General features: G+C 45.3%; 1 protein-coding gene across 6 annotated transcripts in view; it reads right to left on the bottom strand.

Annotated features, from left to right (window-relative positions):
- syt1a (synaptotagmin Ia) overlaps positions 1 to 20,399 on the bottom strand; it is a 146,533-nt gene that overhangs the window by 66,927 nt on the left and 59,207 nt on the right. For 2 of the 6 annotated variants that reach the window (XM_076722090.1, XM_076722093.1), the window contains exon 4: positions 10,691 to 10,782. The exons of 2 other annotated variants lie outside the window; for them this stretch is intronic. The gene's annotated coding sequence lies outside the window, so the exon portion shown is untranslated. Of the gene's footprint in view, positions 1 to 10,690; positions 11,105 to 20,399 lie in introns of those variants that run through there. 2 more of the 6 variants (XM_076722091.1, XM_076722094.1) reach the window with 2 other exon arrangements.

The raw sequence follows: 20,399 nt of genomic DNA, 5'->3' as shown, positions 1-20,399 counted from the left end.
ACTCTCACTCCACCAATTTCTGGACCAATTTCCAAAATTGTTGTCTCCATTAGTCACTTAGACGAAAAAAAAACCCCAAAACAAAACATGGGAATATCACGTCCATAAATATATTCCAGATAATATTTGAACAGAATTTCTTCCATTTGTCCAGGACATTGAAACCTTCTGGGACATGTGGACCAGAGACTCTGACACGTTTATATGGAGAAAAGAGATATTTTTGCCCTAAAATGATGGAATTTCTTTGTTTTATTGCCTCATCAAGGAGCAGTAGTGACTTTAAGTATCTAAAGCTTGTGTCCACGTCACTACAAATTTCAAGCAATTGTTACTAAAACAAACTAAATCAGCGACTGGGTTTCTTAGGTCTGCTATAGAACTGAAATGATGAGTCCATTGATCGACTGATTGAACAGTTCCAGCGTTTAGCTACTAAAAGGTGGATACTGGCTGGTTTTCTTCATTTTCTTTGATCAGTTTGGTGAGAATCTCATCAGTGAAGGAAGAAGAAACTGTGCCATCGTGTGATCAGTGTACATTGTTTGAGAAGATAAGGCCCGGAAAGACCGTCTCATTATCCTCGATGAGGCACATGAAGGCTGGACTCCACTTCCTGTGAGGGACAGGCTGGGGGGGGGGGCAGGTGGAGTCATCCAGAGAGGTGGAAAAAATGCTGTGAAGAGGAGATAAATGAAGCCGGAGTTTCTTGGCTACGCCAGGAGACGACAGCCATCTGCGAGCTGCAAAAAGCTCATCTCAAGAGTAAAAAACTTTGTTTCCCACATATCTCTCTTCTTCCAGTCCCATCTATTCTTCCTTTCTGTGTAAAAGTGTAATATTAATCCAGTTAATGAATGTGGATGGCTATCCTGTTCATTATCCTCTCAAGACACTCCCGGTTCATAAATGATCTGGTCTAAATTTCCACACTGTGTTGCCAGAATTCTAAATTACCACTCGCATTAAAAATATATCAATTATGGGCAAAACCATCCATTATTGCCCTGTCATGCACCAGCAGAGAGCAGAGACAGGCAGTGGTAAAACATACACAACGCAGGCAGAGATAATGGCCACGCAAGATTCAAACCATGAGGCGTTTAATCATTAGAGGGACACGGTGCATGTGCAGGTCGCCCATTCAGTGCCGTGTGATACTCATGGCCGACCCTGAACCGTCAACCCTCAACCCTCAACCCCGCCCGCCCGCCCGCGCAGTGCTGCCTTGGGGCCGCAAACAGCTCCCGACTCACTCTGGTAAACACAGCAGCGCACAATATGCCCGCGCACACAACAAAAGACGTGACTCGGAGCGCTGTCACCACTCATCACGCTGACACAAAAGAGGATGCAGCTCAGATACTGTGTGAGTGGTATAATAATGTGCGCACAGACATGATAGGATATTTTCTGGAAGCTCGGGGACGAACAGCTGAACGGGATCAATGAAGGAATCAATACAGGGGTGGCCCCGTGAGCATCACAAGCACGGAGGAGTCGGGCCTGACAGCGAGGGACCCTGACCAGCACGAGTGGCTGACCTCGTGGCACTGTGAAGGAGCTGGAGCTGATGAAGGCGAGCTGGAGGAAGAGATGAATCTCCGGAGATTCACAGAGCATCTAGAGTTTGACTGTAGGCGTGCGATGGCTGAGCAGTCTGCTGCCATTTTGAGCCACACTCCTAGTAGAGGCACATGAAAGCAAACAGAAATGTGTGGATATAATATGTATATGAAGCCTCCAGCACCGCACACCGCGCTCTGAGGCTCGATTCCCTCCTTAGTGCCAGTCAGGCTTACTAGAGCGTGATGCAGGCTGGACTGATTGATGGACTGAAGGGGCGAAGGCAGGTGGGGTAAGAGCCGTGTGCAGGAGAGAACCCGAGGTTAGACGCTGTCACCGATCTGACTGCTGCGTTCAGGGGAAAAGGTGCCTCGTGGGCGTGCCTCGGCTCATGAAAAGCTCTTAAACCTTCAGCTCCACCTACGCTTTCCCGCTCTCGTCCAGATGGAAAGGAAGCACGAAAAAGAAAAACTTGACTGACATCACGTTTCATTTCCAATTACAGAGCTGTTGTAAACACTGACCTCCATTTTTTTCTTGTCAGCGTCTGCGTTGTATTAATTTTTGCCTCTGTCACTCATCACACATGCACATTTTCAGTGATTGTTTGCAAAACAAATTTGAAGAATGTAATTACATGGAAATCATTTTGCAGTACCTTGAAATAATTTCCATCTACTGGCCTGACACCTTTTGGACATAATAAGAATGTGTGCTTCAGTGGTAAAAAGCAATCAATAATCCAACTCTTCACCAATTAAGAAGAACTCTCACAAGTCTCAGATATGCAACAGAGTGACTTCTGAAGTGCCTTTGATAGCACAGGGATTGCAATATTTTTCTTATTGTCAATAAAAGATAAAAACCAGCCATGTGTTCGGCAGGCGATGTATATCTTCCAAAACGGGTCACATGCATACACTTTGGTTCTGGGCTTTTCAGCAAATGCTACTCAAACAGGAGGAAACGGCATCTGTTGGGGACTACTTTCAGCTGCGGATTAACACAAGTTTGGTGCTCTGGACAGAGTTTCTGAGAGGATTTGAATACTTTTTGGACAAAAACATGCATGATGTGGCACAGAGTCCTAAGTTGTATCAAGCTAAACTTGTTAGTAGGATGAAGATTGCAGGTTCTGGCCTCTTCATGGGATTTATTAGAAATACAGAATATTACTGTATCCCTGAAAGTGGCCGACGAATGTTAGGCAAGCACTGCAGCTAAGACTTTTTAACTGATTATTATTTTCTTAAATCAGTGATTAATCAATCAGTCTCTTAAATGTCAAAACAAATAGCAAGGTGCAAGAGCAACACTTAAGAAGCTGGAACGAGCAAACTGAAGTAAACTAAATGATCACAATCCCTGTTATATGCAAAGGAAACAACTGAAGAAAGACGCAACGACAATTAGCACAGAGCAGGAACGAACGGAGAGGTGTCTGCTTTAAATGTATGATGCAACAACATGCAAACCACCAGTCTGACAGCTGCAGACAGAAGCCAACTTATCAGAGCGGTTTACCCTCTAAAAGCAGTAAAACAGTTTATCTTGGCCCCTGCACTCACTCCCTAAAGACATCTTAGTCTCCAGGGTGAACTCTGACCACGCAGTGACTACTGGTGGAAAGGGTAAATTAGCACAGAGTCTTCAGTGAATGTCAAACTCGAGCCACCATAATCCAGCAGCTCGTTCTCTGTGCGAACTGCGCTCTCACTGTGCATCCTGGGTAATTTGTTTCTCCTGGGGGTTTATCATATCAGCAGCCAGAGAGGTTATTTATACTGACAGTTATGGCACAGAGACTGAGGGCTGGCTTTGGTGAAAAAAGACAGAGAGAGCCTGATTTACACTGAGTGGAGGATGACTTTGGAAAAGATTAGGAAAATCAGTTTAATTCCACAAGTTGTGTTGTTCTAAAACAGCAACCTGGCCTCAACTCTGCCAGTCAGACGTCCTGGGATTTTAACTTTGCTCACACAAGCAGGCGGCCTTGGGAGAGATGACAGAGTTTGTTTAACATATGTAACCGGTTTTCACGCTGAGGTGGTCCCAGGCAATAAACTCAGAGGTGGAAAGGTGCATTTTGTTCACCTGGCCTTCGAATTTTCAGGAACAACGAGTTCCCCCCAAATAATTCAGTCACGACTTTTGGCAGCGGGTGAAGGTGACGACAGATGAATAATGCATGAGCTTGATGTGCCGTTTATCACAGTGATCACACACACACACACACACACACACATACACACACACACACACACCTTTCTCCACTGACCTGAGAACAGGTGATGTGAAGAAATCAGGTACTGTTGGACTGTCTAAACATTTCACTTTGGTTTCTCTGCTCACGTCATCCTGGCTTCCTAGAATTCATCACAAAGTGTACGTGTTTTGGGGATGGGGGCCGGGGGGGGGGGGGGGGGCAATCTCCCAAAAGAAATGCAAAAGGCACTGATTGCACTTTACCAGGCGTTTCAAATCTGGCTTTTGTGCAAGTCCTCACCAAAATGACTGCAGGGGGAAGGTGAATGCACTCACACAGAAGCCCTTTGCATGAACCCGCCTGCCTCTCTGAACTTTTTCTCTCGGCTCATCAGGAGGAGGAAGAAACGTGCAGAGCTCTGAAATGAATCAGGAGCGTCTGATACGAGACATAAATCACAATGTTGCACATGAATACATGAAGCGTTCATTTGCGTGGGTGTGTATTCATGTCCGGGCACTGCCACTGTAAGCCCTGTGAGACACATCTGTAATGGGATCTGTTTCTCCCACAGTGGACCTTCTTGATGGGGTAACTGATAATATACTCCCAAGTGGACATCCAAGATCAGTGATTATCCTGCATTCACTGCAGCCTTCAAGGCATGTCGATGCATCAAAGGACAGTGTTTGGAGAAAATGCCTGATTTGAAGATAACCTCCTGGCTTTTTCCCTTCCTGTGACAGCCTTTTAACATGATAGATCCTTTAATTGCAGTAAACTAGGATTGACTGGAAGCTTACAGAGAGATACTGACACTACTGACCCTGATAAATAGGAAAGTGGATCCGGTGGAAATCCAATTTTTGCGCTTGCAGTAAGAGAACAAGGACAAAGGCTGTGTTTGGTCCTTGTTGTTTCAATCAAAGACTTTGATCAACAGTAAGAAACAAAAGAGGAGTTGGAGAACACGAAAAAAAATAAAATTGGTTTTCTTCCTCTAAGAAAGAAGGTCAGTTCACAGACATGTGGTAAGAGGAGCCTTCCAGTCGGGATGGAGTCTCTGCCACACACTGAAGAACTGACGGCGTTACTTTTCTTTATAGATTATAGATTCTGAAATGGATTGGCAAGTTTTCTTTAACAGTTTTGTGTTAGTCTTGCATCGTGCTAGCATCTGGCAGGCTTGCTAATGGCTTCATATTCCAGGCAAACTCTTTCTGTTACGACTGACCACGGAGTCTTACATGCTTTTCCTGTCCTATAATAATCTAAACTTGTACTTTGCTCTCATCATATCAACACTCGGGATCTTTTCTCTCTGATCCAGGAAATTATGGGACTGTCTCTGCATTAATGTGAGCTTTGAGGCGCTCAAAACCCTCATTAAAGAACATCAATCCAGGTGACACAAAGTGCGAGACGGGATAATTCATGACAGGAGGTAAGCGCGTCAGCACCATATGTCAACACTTTCTGACCACGTCACAAAAAGTGGGGATAATGATATACACGGTTCTAAAAACATAGCTTTAGTTCTCTCTTCCATCACCCTTATTTCACATTCTGACAAACAATAAACAAGCTGTACTTGGTGCTTTTACTGCTGAAAACCAGTAGGTTGTTGCTATGCAACAATTAAATAAGTTTGAGGTGTGCTACTCTGCTTTTACTTTGCAGTAACCTGTGCACTCAGCGCTGAAAAGAAATTGCACTTTGTCGGTGCTGTCAGCTTTGCCCCTTCGCTCTCTGTGAACAGAGGTCTCTGGTGAATATGCAGCCTTCTGTGGAGTCAGATGTGCTGATAAAAAGTAGCTCTTCTTTCTCGCAGCAGACAGCACACTGATTTACACGACGCAGTGACGAGGACGACAGCTGCAGCGCACCGAGATGGAAAATAGATCCTCGCTCCAGCCCCGTCACCGCCCTCTTTCCCTTCATCCCTTTCTTCACTTGGAGCACAGTTCACATCAACTCTCCCTTCATGCTCTCCACCTCCTGCCATCACTGTTTCTGTCGACATCAGGGCTCCTCCGCTTGAAGGAGGCTTTATTGATGGGATGTGGGCTTGAAGAGGAACCGACTCCCTTCCAGAGGTGGCAGTGCCTCTGCGGTCAGGTCACAAAGGAAACAGCACATGTGTGAACTCTCTCCAGCCCTGTCACTTTGACACAAGAAAATGAACTTGCAGCAGACAGACTGCTGTCTGTCTAACATGCCACACACACACACACGCCTGTTTTCACACTGGGACGGTCCCCAGTTTATTAGCTCCGGCCGACTCATAGCCTACAGAGACAAGGACATCTCAGAGGATGAAGAAAAATGACCACACCTTATTTTTATGCAGCTGACAGGCGGGGTAAAAGGGGCGGAGACTGGACGGATGGATGCCTCCCAGTTCCTGACAGCGCTGAGCCGAGCAAACACAGCCACACATGGACTCGCCTCTTTTCTGGACCGTGTTATTAACACACCAGTGGAAAACACTTAACTCATGCCTATTCAATTATGCTAATGCATACATATACAAATGACCCTGGTTACTTATTAGCTGCCTCAATTAGCGGACATGTGTATGGAGATCAGGAGGGGGGGCTGGGGGGAGGAGTGACGGGTGTTTTGCTGTCCACTGGTGATAACAGACGCCTTAGGGCAAGACTTGTGCAGCTTTTATTGTTTCTGTCGGGGTGCGTGGGTGGGGGGGGGCTGGAGATCCTTTGTACTTTGAGGACAAGCGGCAAGGCACAAAATCAATGTCAAGCTGAGCCCGTGTTTGCATATTTGTGTGGACGTGTGCTCGTAAATGAATGAAGAGAAGTGGCTCTTATCTTTCTGGTTGCTCTTAGTGTATCAGCGCAGTCACGAGGCTCTGAGGACTCTCTCTGCTGTGAACTCCATCGTCAAAGATCAGAGGGCAGACGACAGCAAGCGTTCATCCAACAGCCCCCGTCTGATTTTCGCACCCTCTTACTCTGTTCACCGTTATCACACAGAAGATGTAAAATACATGGATTTAATTCCTGAAACTGGGTGATTCATAAGCAGAACATGCTGCCTTAGTTATTAAAAAAATGTTACAGTATTGACGGGTGTACCTAATTTAAGATTAAACAATGACTTCGCAGGCATATGCATATTAAAACCATGCATCTGAATCAATAAAATGGATCGAGAAAGCCATAACTGACTCATGCATCACATTTACTACACCCAAAGCAGATTAATCACAATGATTTGCAGTGTGAAATGAAGCATGTTGCTATGGGAGAGAGTGTTCATCGTGGGCATGATACACGAATGCTGAAGAGGGCAAAAGAGAGAGAATGCTGAAGAGAGAGAGAGAGAGAGAAAAAAGCTTACAGCCAAGATTTGTGGTTATAATCTCTGCCAATGTAACGAGAAATAATACGCCCATCTGCAACGTCATCAAGGAGCAAGTGCTGAATCTACAGTTAGCAGTGAGTATAAGGATAAATTAAAAATCTAACAACAACATCGACTTTTGGAAAGTCATTATCATCTCTCCCCCACGCTGTGCTTCCTTTGGGGAGTGACGAGGTCAGAGCCTCGACGCTGCACATATTATACATTCACACAATAACTCAGCCACCAAAGAGCCCAGATAAGACTTCACTGTGCACACTGACGACATGGAGCTTTATATACACAAGTGTTTGTATCATTTACTCTTCTCTAATATATCTAATACAAATCTTTCTTGACGTGTCTTTGTATCCACGGAGTCTTGCAAAGATATAAAGTTACAGAGCTATAGGAGAGAGCATGATTAGCATCCCTGACTGCAAGCCAACAATGATTTAATGCTCGAGTGAACTCCATGCAAACCCTGTTTGCAGGCTTTGCATATTTGGCTACTGTTCATTTATTTATCCAGGCTACCTGGTTAAGCACTGAGCACTGCCTGTGGACTCTGACAGCCACTGTTGGTTCGTAAACACAAATAGATTAAAGCTGGTAAATATCCGAGTACTGCTGTGCCTGCTCCTCAGCTACAGTGACTCTGTCGTTCCCCTCAGTATATTATCTAATTAATATATCTCTCTAATCAGTATATTATGTATCTTCTTGTGAAAAATCTTCACAAAGGTAATATCCTCCATCATGTCCCTGCGTTGACGCTGTGAGCATCGTGTTTCCTGTCTGATCCTTATGGACTGTTGGTGCTGTCCACAAGAGGTGGTGCTGAAATTTCCCCCTCCTCTGCTTGCTGCCACCTCTCTGCCTCTGCACAGGAGCGCTGTCCATGGTTCTGAATCAGCGCACAGACTCTTTCCACTGAGAGGGAGAGGGGAAAAAAAAAAGGTTTTTGCAGACTGGGTGACTGGGTGGAGCAGCTTGGACCTCGTCTCAGCCGGGTCTGTCTGTAAGAGGCAAACAAGCCAGAGTCTCAGCAGGCAGGGAGCTCCACGCCCTGTTTGCTTCAGAGCTGTCACATGTGACAGCGTCATCTACAAAGGGATGGGAGGCTGGAGGCCTGAATGCATCCCTTAGATGGATAAAAAAAAAACCTGACTGTGGATGAGGCTGGATGGAGCATCGACTGTCTCGAGAAGCACGATCTCAGTAATACTTATTTGGCTCAAATGCTGCCAGTTGCAATTGTGACACAAAAAAATGACAGCAGATGGGAGCGGCGCTTCCTGTTCTTTCACCCTAACTTCATGCATGTGTTTTAACATTCAGACCAAACACAATGTGAATGTGCATCCAGTGGGACGCTGTGTGAAAAGAACGGCTGATCTCTGCTCATGAGAGGCCGACCCTTCTCCGTCCTGTCTTTCCCCGGAGTGGAGAAGCCGGCCAATCAGAGTGGATGAGTGCAATGACTCACGGAGAGAGTGGACTGCATCCAGTGGACCGAAAGGAGCCGCCTGCCGCTCGGGGCAGCGAAGCTGTAACGTCTATGGAAGGAGTGATCCGGTCAGAACTCTTGCACGCACCAACGCCCATGTACAGGAAAAGCATGGAGATTCACAAATCTATTCTTTTATGGCAAAAAGTGAATGGATGTCAAAAGCATCATTTTCTCTCCTCCTTCACTCTTCCACGTCCCTCACTCCCTCTTTTATAAGATTCATGAGACAAGTCATTACTCTCAAATGTTCCCACCACTGAATAACCAACCCACTGTGACACTGCAAGGTTGTGTGAAGGTCAGCATGTTGCCTGGATCCAAATCCACCTCAGTCTGAGCTGTGTTTAAGCTTCCTGATAGTACAGTACAGTACACCTCACTCCAGGCTTTACAGCTGTTAGACAAAGAAAAACACTGTATGAATGGGCCATATGAATGAGCACAAATACGCTCATTAACTATTGATGCGATGGGAGATCTCACAGCTGGATACACATCACACACCACAGACACACATATGCAACAAACAGTTGTTAAATCACATGACAACGCCAGCAGGCGCAACATTTTGCAAGAAAGGGATTCAACTGTCCTCAAAGAGAAGCATCGTATTAAACTGCTTCCATAAATGACTCCAGATTTTACATATGAATCTAGAGCAACAATGGCATGAACATGAAAGGTGAGCAGAGTGTTCAAGTCCACTCTGGGATGCAAGATTTTTCTTTTCTTTTCCAAGGAGCTACAAAGGCGCTGTGGCAACGTGAATAGGATTTATTGGACCCTGTCGGAGAATAAAAGATTTGGAAGGTGGTGGGAAGATGAAGTCAAAATGGAACTGAAATCCAACTGAATTAGTTTTGCGTTTGAAAAGGCTGGAGCTGCGTGCTGGCTTTCATGGCTTGTTCCAGCACGAGACAATGGAATCAAATAGACGGGGGCTATTTGAAGCCCCACAATCTACCAACCTTCACCTCTTTCATGTTTCTAAATGAGACAAGAAAAAAAAATAAAAGCGCAAATGTTATTAAGGACAAAGAAGCTTTGTTCAGCCTCCAGCCCTCTGCTCTGTCTTTGTTTAACAGTCTACTGTACGTCAGCATGCATGAATGGACGGAGGGAAGGGAAAGGAAGAGAGATCGACTCGTTCATTTCAGCTGAATCTGGGATAATGAGGACGGAGAGAGGGAGATAAGGAACGACAAAGGGGAAATGACAAACAGCAGGGGAGGCAGTGCAGTGACTCGATTACAGTATAAGTTCTCATTAAATGACAAAGAAAGCGAGCCCTGGGCTGGGAAGCCTCCGAATTACCGTACTATAGATACAAGTGCTGAATACGGCACGTCTTTCCTCTATTCTGTGGACAAATAACTGTCACCTCTGAGTCTCAGGAGCAGCCGCTGATCTGAGCTCGACCTAAGCGTCCACGGAGTCTGCTTATCCCTGCCTGTCACTAAAGCCACAGTTGTAGAGCCACACGCAGCCAGGTTCACTCTTAAATGTAGACGGAAATGCTCACAAACTAATATTCTAAACCGGTTTTCAGGGAAGTACAAAACGTGAACCAGACAGATACTTCAGAATTTATATAAAGAAATGTCAACACCAATCTCCAGCGAGAGAGACTCACTCTTTGACGGCAGGAACAGTTGCAGAACAAGACAGAAAAAGTCTTCAGTTTCTCCAATCTGATCTTTAAAATTTGTTTTTTTCTCCCTGTCTCTCCCCGTCATTGTAACTCTGACATCCCCCTGACATCTGTCATCACGCATGAGCTGCTGTCAAAAACACACTCCTCCTCCTCCTCCTCATCTTCCTCCTGTTCAACCACACGACCTGACTCCACAGTCACAATTACAGTACAGTTGCCCTGCGAGCCATGTTTGCTGACATGCTCACACACACACACACACACACACACACACACGTGCCTCCATTTCAACCAAGCATGAGATGTGTCATCTTCAAAGCAGCGACATAACGAAGAGCTCTTAGGCCGTTTGACTGTGTGAACGTGTTCTACACTCCTGTCTCACCTGGCAGCACGCTGTCTTCCCTGGCTCCTCTTAACAATCCCAGGAAGGGTTTCACACAACTTCTGCTTTGGCTGAGGGAGCTCGATGTGGTGCTTTAAGAAGAAGAAGAAGAAGAAGAAGAAGAAGAAAAAAAAAAAACAACGGCTCAAAAAGCAATGTTCCCCCTTTTTCTTCACACAGCAGCTCAAGAAGCACTCACGATCACACACTCGAACACCCAGTCAACAGCTCCGGCAAGCGAGCAGCTCGCTGTTCCTTCCCTCCCTCCCTCTCTCTCTCTCTCTCTCCCTGTCCGTGACACTCGCCTCCTCTCTTCCCGCCCACCTACTCCAGCCCCCTCCCCCGACTTCTCTCTTTCTCCATCCCTCCCTCGCTCGCTCTTCGTCTGTCGGACAAAATGCACACATCGCCTCTATCTCTCAGATCACTATTTCCTGACATTTTCCCCACCCACTCGCACCTTCTGCTCCATGAAAACAAATATCAACTCAGGGCACTATTAGGTGTGCATTTCCACACACCATCAACAAACGTATTCCTGTTTTGTGGAGCTTTCCAGACGATATTTTCTCTTGGAATAAGACAAAGCAGGTGTGAAAGCCTAATAGCATCAGAAGGTGTGATTAATGAATAACGGTAATGAGGCATTCATACTGTATATGATTACAGCTCTGACTCTTTTTAAAAGCATAACCGCTGCTAATTTACACTTATGCTTCTTTATTCCATCCTCTCCTTCCACTTATTTTTATATTATTCCTGTCTCTGCTCGGGTCCCGCTGGTCTGTTTGATGCTGCTCACGTGCAATTCTTCAGACAGCAAGTCAAGGGCATTCCCAGACTAAGTGTATGCTAATGCTCTGCCTCAAGGAGCTGCCTGGCGTCCCCTCGACTCTCAGCCCGACCAGATGTGGCACTCGGGTGTCCCAGGGAGGGGGCAGCAGATGCGAAGGCAGAGGAGGACCGGCAGCAAAAATCTGCCAAGCAGTCGAGTCTCATTTGACCACTCGAATAGACACAGCAGGACCAACGGCACCTGACTTGATGGAGGTGTGGATGTTTAATGGCGTTTTATTGGCATGAAATGCAGAAGTGCTTAAGCCTGCTGCCAGCTTCAGTTTTCAGCCAAGAGAACGTCATGATAACCGCAACAAACAGCCCTTAACTACAACTAATGATTGGCAATAGATCATAAAATTGGAAAATAAAAACGGTAGAAGCAAAGTACATTAGGGATTCAAAGAGGTCATTCAGTAGATTCCTCATTAACTCAGCTGCAGCAGATGCATTACATCCACTGCCCTCACCTGGCAGCGACAACAGCAGCATCCATCCAGAGAAGAGAGGAAAAGCTGAGCCATGTTTAAAGTTATATTACCAGAAAACCAACACCTCCTCATACCTAAGACAGGTACCTGATCTGAACAGGCCCACGCTGCCTGAATTCATATTCATACTTTCTTTACACCTTTGTATTCTTTGCATTTCTACTTTGGTCAAGACACATAATACATAATTTACTAAACTCTGTAGTCTGCAAAACCAAAACTCTGCCATCATGAAATGTGCTTAAATTGGAATCCATGAGCAGAGGTTTGCAGCACCCTGCTGGTATGTTTGTCCTCTCTGTGCTTCCTGTCTGCCCTTTCAGCCACAACCAGCCACACACTCATTTCCTTGAAGGGGTCATCTCGCATCCAATCAATCCTCTCCCCAGGAAATCCTTGAATTTACCTTCGAAGTGTTTGCTTGTTTAGCCTACGGATTAATTATGAGCCATTTTCTGCTCTACAACACATCTGTCTTTACGCTCATCTGTGAGCTGCTCGAAAACAGGAAGTCGGCAGCAAACTGTAACTCTGGGAGAGATGCGACCGAGGGCATAAACAGATGTCGTGTGTGTGTGCTGTATGTGCATACAGTACGTGTCTGTGGATGTGTGCGTATGGAGAGACCCAGCGTGTAAATAAAGTGCACAGGCTGATAAAGCGCAGTGAGGCACATGGCCCTGTTGACAATACACACACCACATGCATAAAAGCTAACAGACGTATAGCCGGGACGGAGCAAAGCAAACAGGGAGTCTGTGTTAATGATTACCAACTAACACCCTGCCTGGACACGGCACAGCTTGCTCCTCTGTACATAAGCTTTGGTTGACTGGTTCTGTGTGTGCAATGTGTGTGTCTTGTGTCATGTGGCCTTGGGGAGATCGATTATTGCTGTGGCCGGCGCAGATTTGTGGCCCAGCGGTCTTAAAGTCGGGCCCTAATGAGCAGAGGAGGGAGTGCATCCATGCTGAGCAGTGCAGGTCAGCCTCTATAAAAAATATCTGTTGTCTATCCCAACAAAGTCAGCTAAACACACATCCCAGCGCTGCAGAAGGCATCCGCTTTCACAGCTAGGGGATGAAAACTGCAAACCTCCAAAAGCTTATCTTCTTTGCAAACGTTAAACTGGCTGGAAGATAAATAACAGTCCTGGCCAAACTATTTCTCCGAGAAAGACGGTAAACACTCTGGAAAGTCTGTATGTAGTTGTTTTGAGATTAATGGCTTTCTACGGAGCAAAATGTAGGCAGCTATAAATCGCTAATGACTGAGCCGGGTCTCTGGGTGCAGATTACTGCCCTCTGTGGACGTCACTGAGCTGCAAAGGTGCAGCACTTATCTGTGTTAACACAACTATCTCATCGCCATTAGAAGACTGATAGAAGAAGATTTATACTGTGTGAACATCCTATTTTCTGACGGGAAGAGTATTTGTGGCTTTCATCCAGGATCCATTAAAATCTCACTTTCTCACAGTCTAAGGAAGGAAAATTCCTCCACAATTTAGTGTTTCTGGTATCTTGCAGAATTCATGCTGGATGATGAGGTTGACACAAGCTTACTTTACCAGTGATAAAAACGGTGCCTCACTCTCATAAGAAAAGTAAAGCAGAAGAAATGAGGCATTGGCAGCTTAATATCAAGACGGGACAAAAAACCTTACCCATATTCATTACTGACTGAGAAAGAAATGATGACATGAACCTTGAGTCCAAAAAGCAGGTTTAAAATGCTTCATCAGCATCCTGGCAAACCCTTTTAAATTTTAACACAAGTCAAGTCCCACACAGCCATAATTCAAAAGACCCGGACAAGGGATATGAACAGAAAAGCTAAAAAAAAAAAAAAGAAAGAAAAAAAGAAGCAAATCTGTCAAACCAGGAGCCTGTCAGTGGCCAACCTGGACAGAACAAGAAAGGAAACAGCAGGAAGAGAGATCAACAGGGTGAAAGTGGAATGAAAAGGGCGAAATGGCATTTAGAAGAAAAAAGGCGGTGAAATAAAGGGAGATGGGTGAACAAAAAGGACAATTTCCCAAATGTCAGGAGCATTTGAACGGTCACCTTTGCACACTGCAAATCGCCGGTCTCATTCAAGCACTAAGAGAGAGAGTGTGAAGCTTCAGAATGAGAAGAAGCTCTTATAACTCAGCAATTTACTTTGAATAAAGTACACAAATTACTTTACACTGAAACTGCATTACATGTGGACGACAACGGAACTCCAAAAATGATATATCTTCTGTCATTGTGCTGTTGTTTGCAATGGGAAAAGCTCATTAAATAACCTTTAATGCGACTGACATCCTGTAGCGGGCATGGCTCCAAACCCCCCTCTTTCTGAGTCTGGGGACAAGTAGGTGGAGGTAATTAAGTCATTTTACGGCTACGCTGTGTCTGTGTGCAAAGGGACAAAGGACAGTTTCCTGATACAATCACGCACCTGCATCATGCATGGAAAACAAGGTGACCGCTGGACTTTCAGTATGTCTACAAACATTATTTCAATTTTGAGACAGCATCTGCCCTTGGCAGCTTGTTTTGCACTTGGTATTCTCCATATAGGTTTCCTCATGTAAAGCTGAACTCTCCATGTCACTGTGCAGAGGGGCGTTGCTTTTAAAGGGTACTTCTTGAGCGGATGTGATTGGTCAGTGTTGGACATCAAGAGTGAGCAGAAGTAAACTTTAAATGCAGGGCTGTGACGGACACAAACTCCAGTCTCCTGCATGAAGCCACCACCTCCACAGCCTTATTTTCCACTTTTTTTTTTTACAGTGCTGGCACTCAACATCAATTGTTCGGCGCAGCTCTGTCTAAAGTGGTCATAGTTCTTTGGGGCACTTTGGGCTGCATTCAAACTCAGTTGGCAAGTGAGTGCTAGTATGGGATGTGTAGTCAAGGTGGATGGGCTTTGAGCCTGTGGCAAAAGATGGGAACAGCCCCTGACGCTGTGCGATGACAGATCCTTTCAAACGGTTTTCATGTGCAGCTCCGGTGCTAAACACTGAACACTTGTCACCACTCCATTTGCACATGGCACACTTGGCACCCTTCACCTTGATTCACAAAATTAGCACCTATTGTCAACCTCCATATCAATCCCTGCAGATATTTTACTGCCTTTTTGTAGTATTAGGTTATAAAAATCTTTCCTTTGGCCCTTCAGTGCATTCAGCTGGTATTGCTTTGGCCCACCCAGAGTATGTAGTGCTAATTCTCTCTGAGACACAGACATGAACTTCCAAATGGAGGAAAGTAGCCCTAATTACAGCTGATGCTCTCATTTAATCTCTTTCTCTGATTCTCTCTCCCCTCATCGTCCCTCTCTCTCTCTCTCTCTCTCTCTCTCTTTCTCTCTCCCTCCTGCAGGCAGGAAGCTGCCACGAATCACTTACGGCTTTATTGGGGAATAAGTGGCTGTTCAAATATGGAGTTATTCAGAGAACTCTTTTCAATACACACAGATGCTCCTTTCAGCACCGCCCGGCTTTGCTCACTCACATGCATGCTGCAGATACTGTGCGTAAACTCACTCACGCACACACGCACACACAGGGACACGCGGTGAACACAATTAGACACACAACACCTGCTCGGGTCAGCCACGCTTTCCAATGCCACTGATGTCACACAGATGTTTGGCTGCCGGCCGAGGTTACGAGAGGGGTAGACAAAGACTGAAGAGCTGCTTGTTTTCCCCCAAATTCCCATTTTTAATCTGCTAACAACTTCAGCGGCTCATAAAGTTACTCAACTGTGGTTTTAGATGTCAGACAGTTCTGTTCATTTCGGTGCATTATCTAATTATTTTCCTTTTTGTTAATTTTGTGAAATGTGTGATTGTTATGTTCCTGTCAAAGGGTGTAATATCCGTTTGAAGTTGTGGACTTTCTTATCTGTGCATTCGAGGACACTCAGAAGAGAGTGCATAAAGTTAGCTATGAGCTAGCTAAGAGCTAGTGAGCATAATGAAGGCCTTGGCAGGAGCTGATGGAGACCAAAACAGAGCTAAAATGACAACCAACAAATCAATCAGTGCTCCTTTAATTTTAGTCAGTTATGTAAGGTATGAACAATGTAAAATCTTAAAGAGTACTCAGTAGATAGACTTGCACCATCGCTACAGAGATTACCTTATTTATCTGATTTTAACTTGAACATGAAGCCTGCAGAGAATATTTAGTTGGCTCTGGTTGTTTTCTGGAGAAAGTTCTATTAGCACGCTCCACAGCTTCTATCTCCTCTCCTCTTCTTCTGCCCCCAGTCACCAGGCGCCGCCGCTGCTCACAGAGGTCACGTCTATTCATCCCAGCAGTGATAATTACGACATTCTTATGGAGAGATGAGTGGCCCTTTTGACCTAAGAGTCCCCTCGACTCGCACACGAGGCGAAGAGAGACAACGTGAGAGGAATTCATTGGCTGTGACGACCTGAGCCCTTTGCACTGGAAGGCACAGTGAGGCAAACGCACGCCACAGGTTGGAGAGAACACATCTCAACAAGTCAAGCAACCGGCGAGCATCTCTGCAGACAGGACCGGTGTGTTTTTTAAAGGACCCCTGTCTGGGACGGGATCGAGGAGTCAGCGCTGCCTGTTAGAGCGCCCCGGGCCAAGTCTGTGTAGGGGACTCAGAAGGGGGATTAGTGGGGATTTAGAGAGCAGTAATTACCCTTGCCCGTGGAGGGTCTTGTAATTAAATTACCTAAGCAACCCTGTTACTGCCCAGCCACACAGAGCGTCCAAGGTCAGCGAGAGTGAAATTTCAGAAGATGCTAAATTTGTTTACAATTGTCACCGGAAAGCATTGTTTTGTGTGCGGTCTAGCCATCGCTGAGACACATTTAACATAGAAATTGAAAACCTGGGAGGGCACGACATGCATTATGCATCACAGGCAACGCACATGTAGGATTCGGCTATATATTTTCAGGATTGAAGTCACATGGCAGTCTTACCACGCATATAGAAAATGACATGCCTGTGTGGGTGCTCGTGGGCAGAAAGCATACATTACCTTGCAGCATGTTGTTAGAATGACGATAAGTTAGCCCTATCACAGCAATTCACTGAAAGCACTGCTGTCGTCAAGTGGTGGGATTTATGATTGACTGCCCGGCGGAAACCGCGAGGAACTTCCACCAGCGATCATATGGCTAACTGTTGGGGATAATTTCTTTTACGAGTAGCCGTGACATGAAGTAGATTGGTGGTTAAGTGAGAAATGAGCTGAGGTTAAAGACCAGTGGATTTGGAGAGGGAGAAAAGAGAGACAGAGAGATGCGTGGGAGTAGCAGCAGCTCCCACACAGGAAGGAAAGTCACGATCCACCACTCAACGGGACTTGCTCCTCTGCTCAAAGTGACACAAACACGCCAACAACAACTCCCAAGCACGAATGCAATCTCGCATTCTCTGCGCATGTAAAGTCCGAGTCCTTGACTGCGATATTAAGAAAAAGGCAATGTCCAACATGATACTTAAATACATCTTATCCACTAAAATCCTCGTTAAGCTACGCAGTAAATTCATCTTGATGCCACTAAAGCTTCGGATTTGTCAGCAACTGTTATTTTAAATTCATTCGTTTGTCAACTTGTGCAGTGTGACAGTCACCCAACATTAAGCTGCATCACTCCCAGTTCAATAGATCCATAAGCTGCAGGGGGAAGATAACATTCCAGACCTACCTCCATGCTGCTCAAGCTTCAGTGCAAACACAAATGCACACTGACATACGAACGTGGACTCCAGCACACGTGAGCACCTACACACACTCCAACAAACTGCAACCAGGGGTGGTGACCTCACTGAAATGAATTATTACCATGTAATTAATTGCCTGCCATACAGGAAATCAATTGATTACTCTCGCTTTAAATCCTGCCATTTTGTCCCTTTTAATTTCCTTTGAATCACTCAAGCTTTATGATCAAGGCAACTCTCTTATCTGAACACCCACAGTTGTATTGACAGTCCACCAAAATAAAGAATCCTGCTCCTCTGCCAAGTGCAGGCAACAGATCAGAGAGTCCCAAGTAATTCAGTTACTGAGGCAAAGAATTCCTGTTAGATCATCCAGTGAAATAAAGTGTTTGCTGTGGGTTGTGCTGACAGGGTTTAGCTGGTTACTCTGGCTCATATGAAGCTCTTTACTAAGCAAGCATAACCTAATCAGTCATGGTGTTCATGTCTAAGTCTGTTTTGCCTGCCATTTAACCTTTTTATAATTGTCCTGTTATTCATACCAAACACCTTTTAACAAACCTAACAGGCCATTAATGCATTAACATTTCTGTATTTCTAACAACATAAAGAAATGCCTGAAGAAAGTTGTGCCGTCTTCAGCGTAACGCTCATTATCTCCACCATGATGTTCACATGTTATGAGATGCATTAATTGCTTTTAATACATTACAGGTGTAATGTACTATGGTCTATAATATTGGGAATCTAGTTTCATAAACAAGCACCTAAACTAATCTGTGTCATGTTATTAATCTGTTTACAGTGAGGAGCACTGCAAGGAAGCTAAGTTCCATGAGTGTGAGTATCCCTGAATGAGCCTTAATAATGTATATGGAGCGCATTGTGGATTAATGATGATCGCTGCACACATCTATAAGGACATTTTAAATGTTTGTTAATGGACAGATTTTAGTCAGGTCATCAAGAATTACTAATCAGTCATGATATGTCAGGTTAGACTGCATTTACCAGCTGTGGCTTTCTGGTATAATCCCTCTCACTCCTTCTGTTCCAGCTGGGTGTTCGGGTCTTATACCTATACGGGAAAACGGTCTTTTCCAGAGACAAGAAACGTGTGCTGACAAAACGGATTCACGTGGATATGGACTCTGTCTGCATGCTGATGAAAGCAGTCTGGTTGGATCTGTGCCTTGCTGTGCACAACAGACAGTACAGTACACGGCAGCACAATTGCTCATTAGGCAGAATTGACTCTGCCTGTCGAGCACCTGTGTTTGGGGGGAAAGGCGGCCAGACATACGTTTCTTGGGACTGCAGAGGATGATTGATGCCCTTATTGTCCATCAGGTGTTAAAAACGCCAGACACCCAAGGGTTTTTGTCTATTTTTCATTGTCGTCATCTCTTCTACTTCCTGCGTTTACTGGAGGGAAGCGGAGGGAGGGAGGGATTGGCAGCTCTCCAGAAACAAGTCGATCACCAGACATGTATCACATAACGGTGCCATTAGCATCCACTGCAGCCCACTGGAACATGTAGAGGACATGAACAGCTGGTGCCAGAAACCCTCTCTAGCACCTGACGGGTGTGATGCTATCAACTTGGCAGAATTAGGCCGCCTCACACAGCAATAATTACAACAAGAGATCTTAATCTCAACCGTGAGAATGGAAGCGAAAGGAAAGTGGGGGGAAATCTCTCTCAGGAAGTCACGTAGGCTCTCCGAAGTCACACCTCCGCAACGAAAGATCCCACCTCCTATTCGCCAACCCCACAAGTCACCTTGACAGTGCCCTTCATGGCCCTGCATCACTCCACTGCCTGCATGTGACACTGTTTATTCAGTTCAGAGAAACGCTTAAGAAAACACACTGCGGTGATTTGAATAAGAAAACTTGACTCCTCCTTTCACGAGGAAACAAAAATACTTAGTGCTGTACTGACTACTGCTAGTATCGTATGGGGAGCTTGTTTCCCTTGTTCACATCCACACAGGATGTGAATTAGAGGATGAAATTAAGAGAGAAGGAAAACAAGAAGTAATCACAGCAAAAACTAAAATCAAGCTAAAATTACGACACTTGATTGGCACAAAATCTTCCTCAACACAGAGCTGTCTTAATCAAAATGCAGTACATAATTTGCATTGGAATAATTCAACAAATTATACACGCAAGCAGCGATTCACATGTGATTTGAAAAGACAGATGGTTCAACAAATATGACAAGTCACTGGAAAGAATTAGGCCTGCAAAGGAAGCTCAAGCCTACAGAAAGCTAGGATGAAAGGGGGGGGGAGTGGAGGTGGGTGTAATGTCTTCATTTAGCCAGTGTCAAGGAGTAAGCTGGTCTCTAATACACTTCTCTGTTTGCAAGCTTCAAAACTTGCATTTATTCTCCGGCGAAACTACAAGCCTGAAGGCGGAGTAAGTTACAGAGAAGCAGGGAACCCTGGGACTCTTAGTTTAACCCCGTCTGCCCTGATGAATGCTGGTGAATTGCATTGTTTTAGCAAAGAAAATTGGGGCCCTGCTCAGGACTCGAGAAGGCGGAAGTAGAGATGCACTCCTCTCGCTCTGTCTGAGCTGCACGCTTCTCACTTTCCCCCCCTCTGTTCGTGGACGGCGCTCTGCCACTTCGGATATGTCATGAGCAATAAGGATGAAAAA

This window comes from Chaetodon auriga, chromosome 22 (assembly GCF_051107435.1).
Source record: "Chaetodon auriga isolate fChaAug3 chromosome 22, fChaAug3.hap1, whole genome shotgun sequence".
In the NCBI taxonomy this organism is placed as follows: domain Eukaryota; kingdom Metazoa; phylum Chordata; class Actinopteri; order Chaetodontiformes; family Chaetodontidae; genus Chaetodon; species Chaetodon auriga.
Note: the sequence above shows the minus strand (reverse complement) of the source record. Positions and strands in the feature narration are given on the sequence as shown.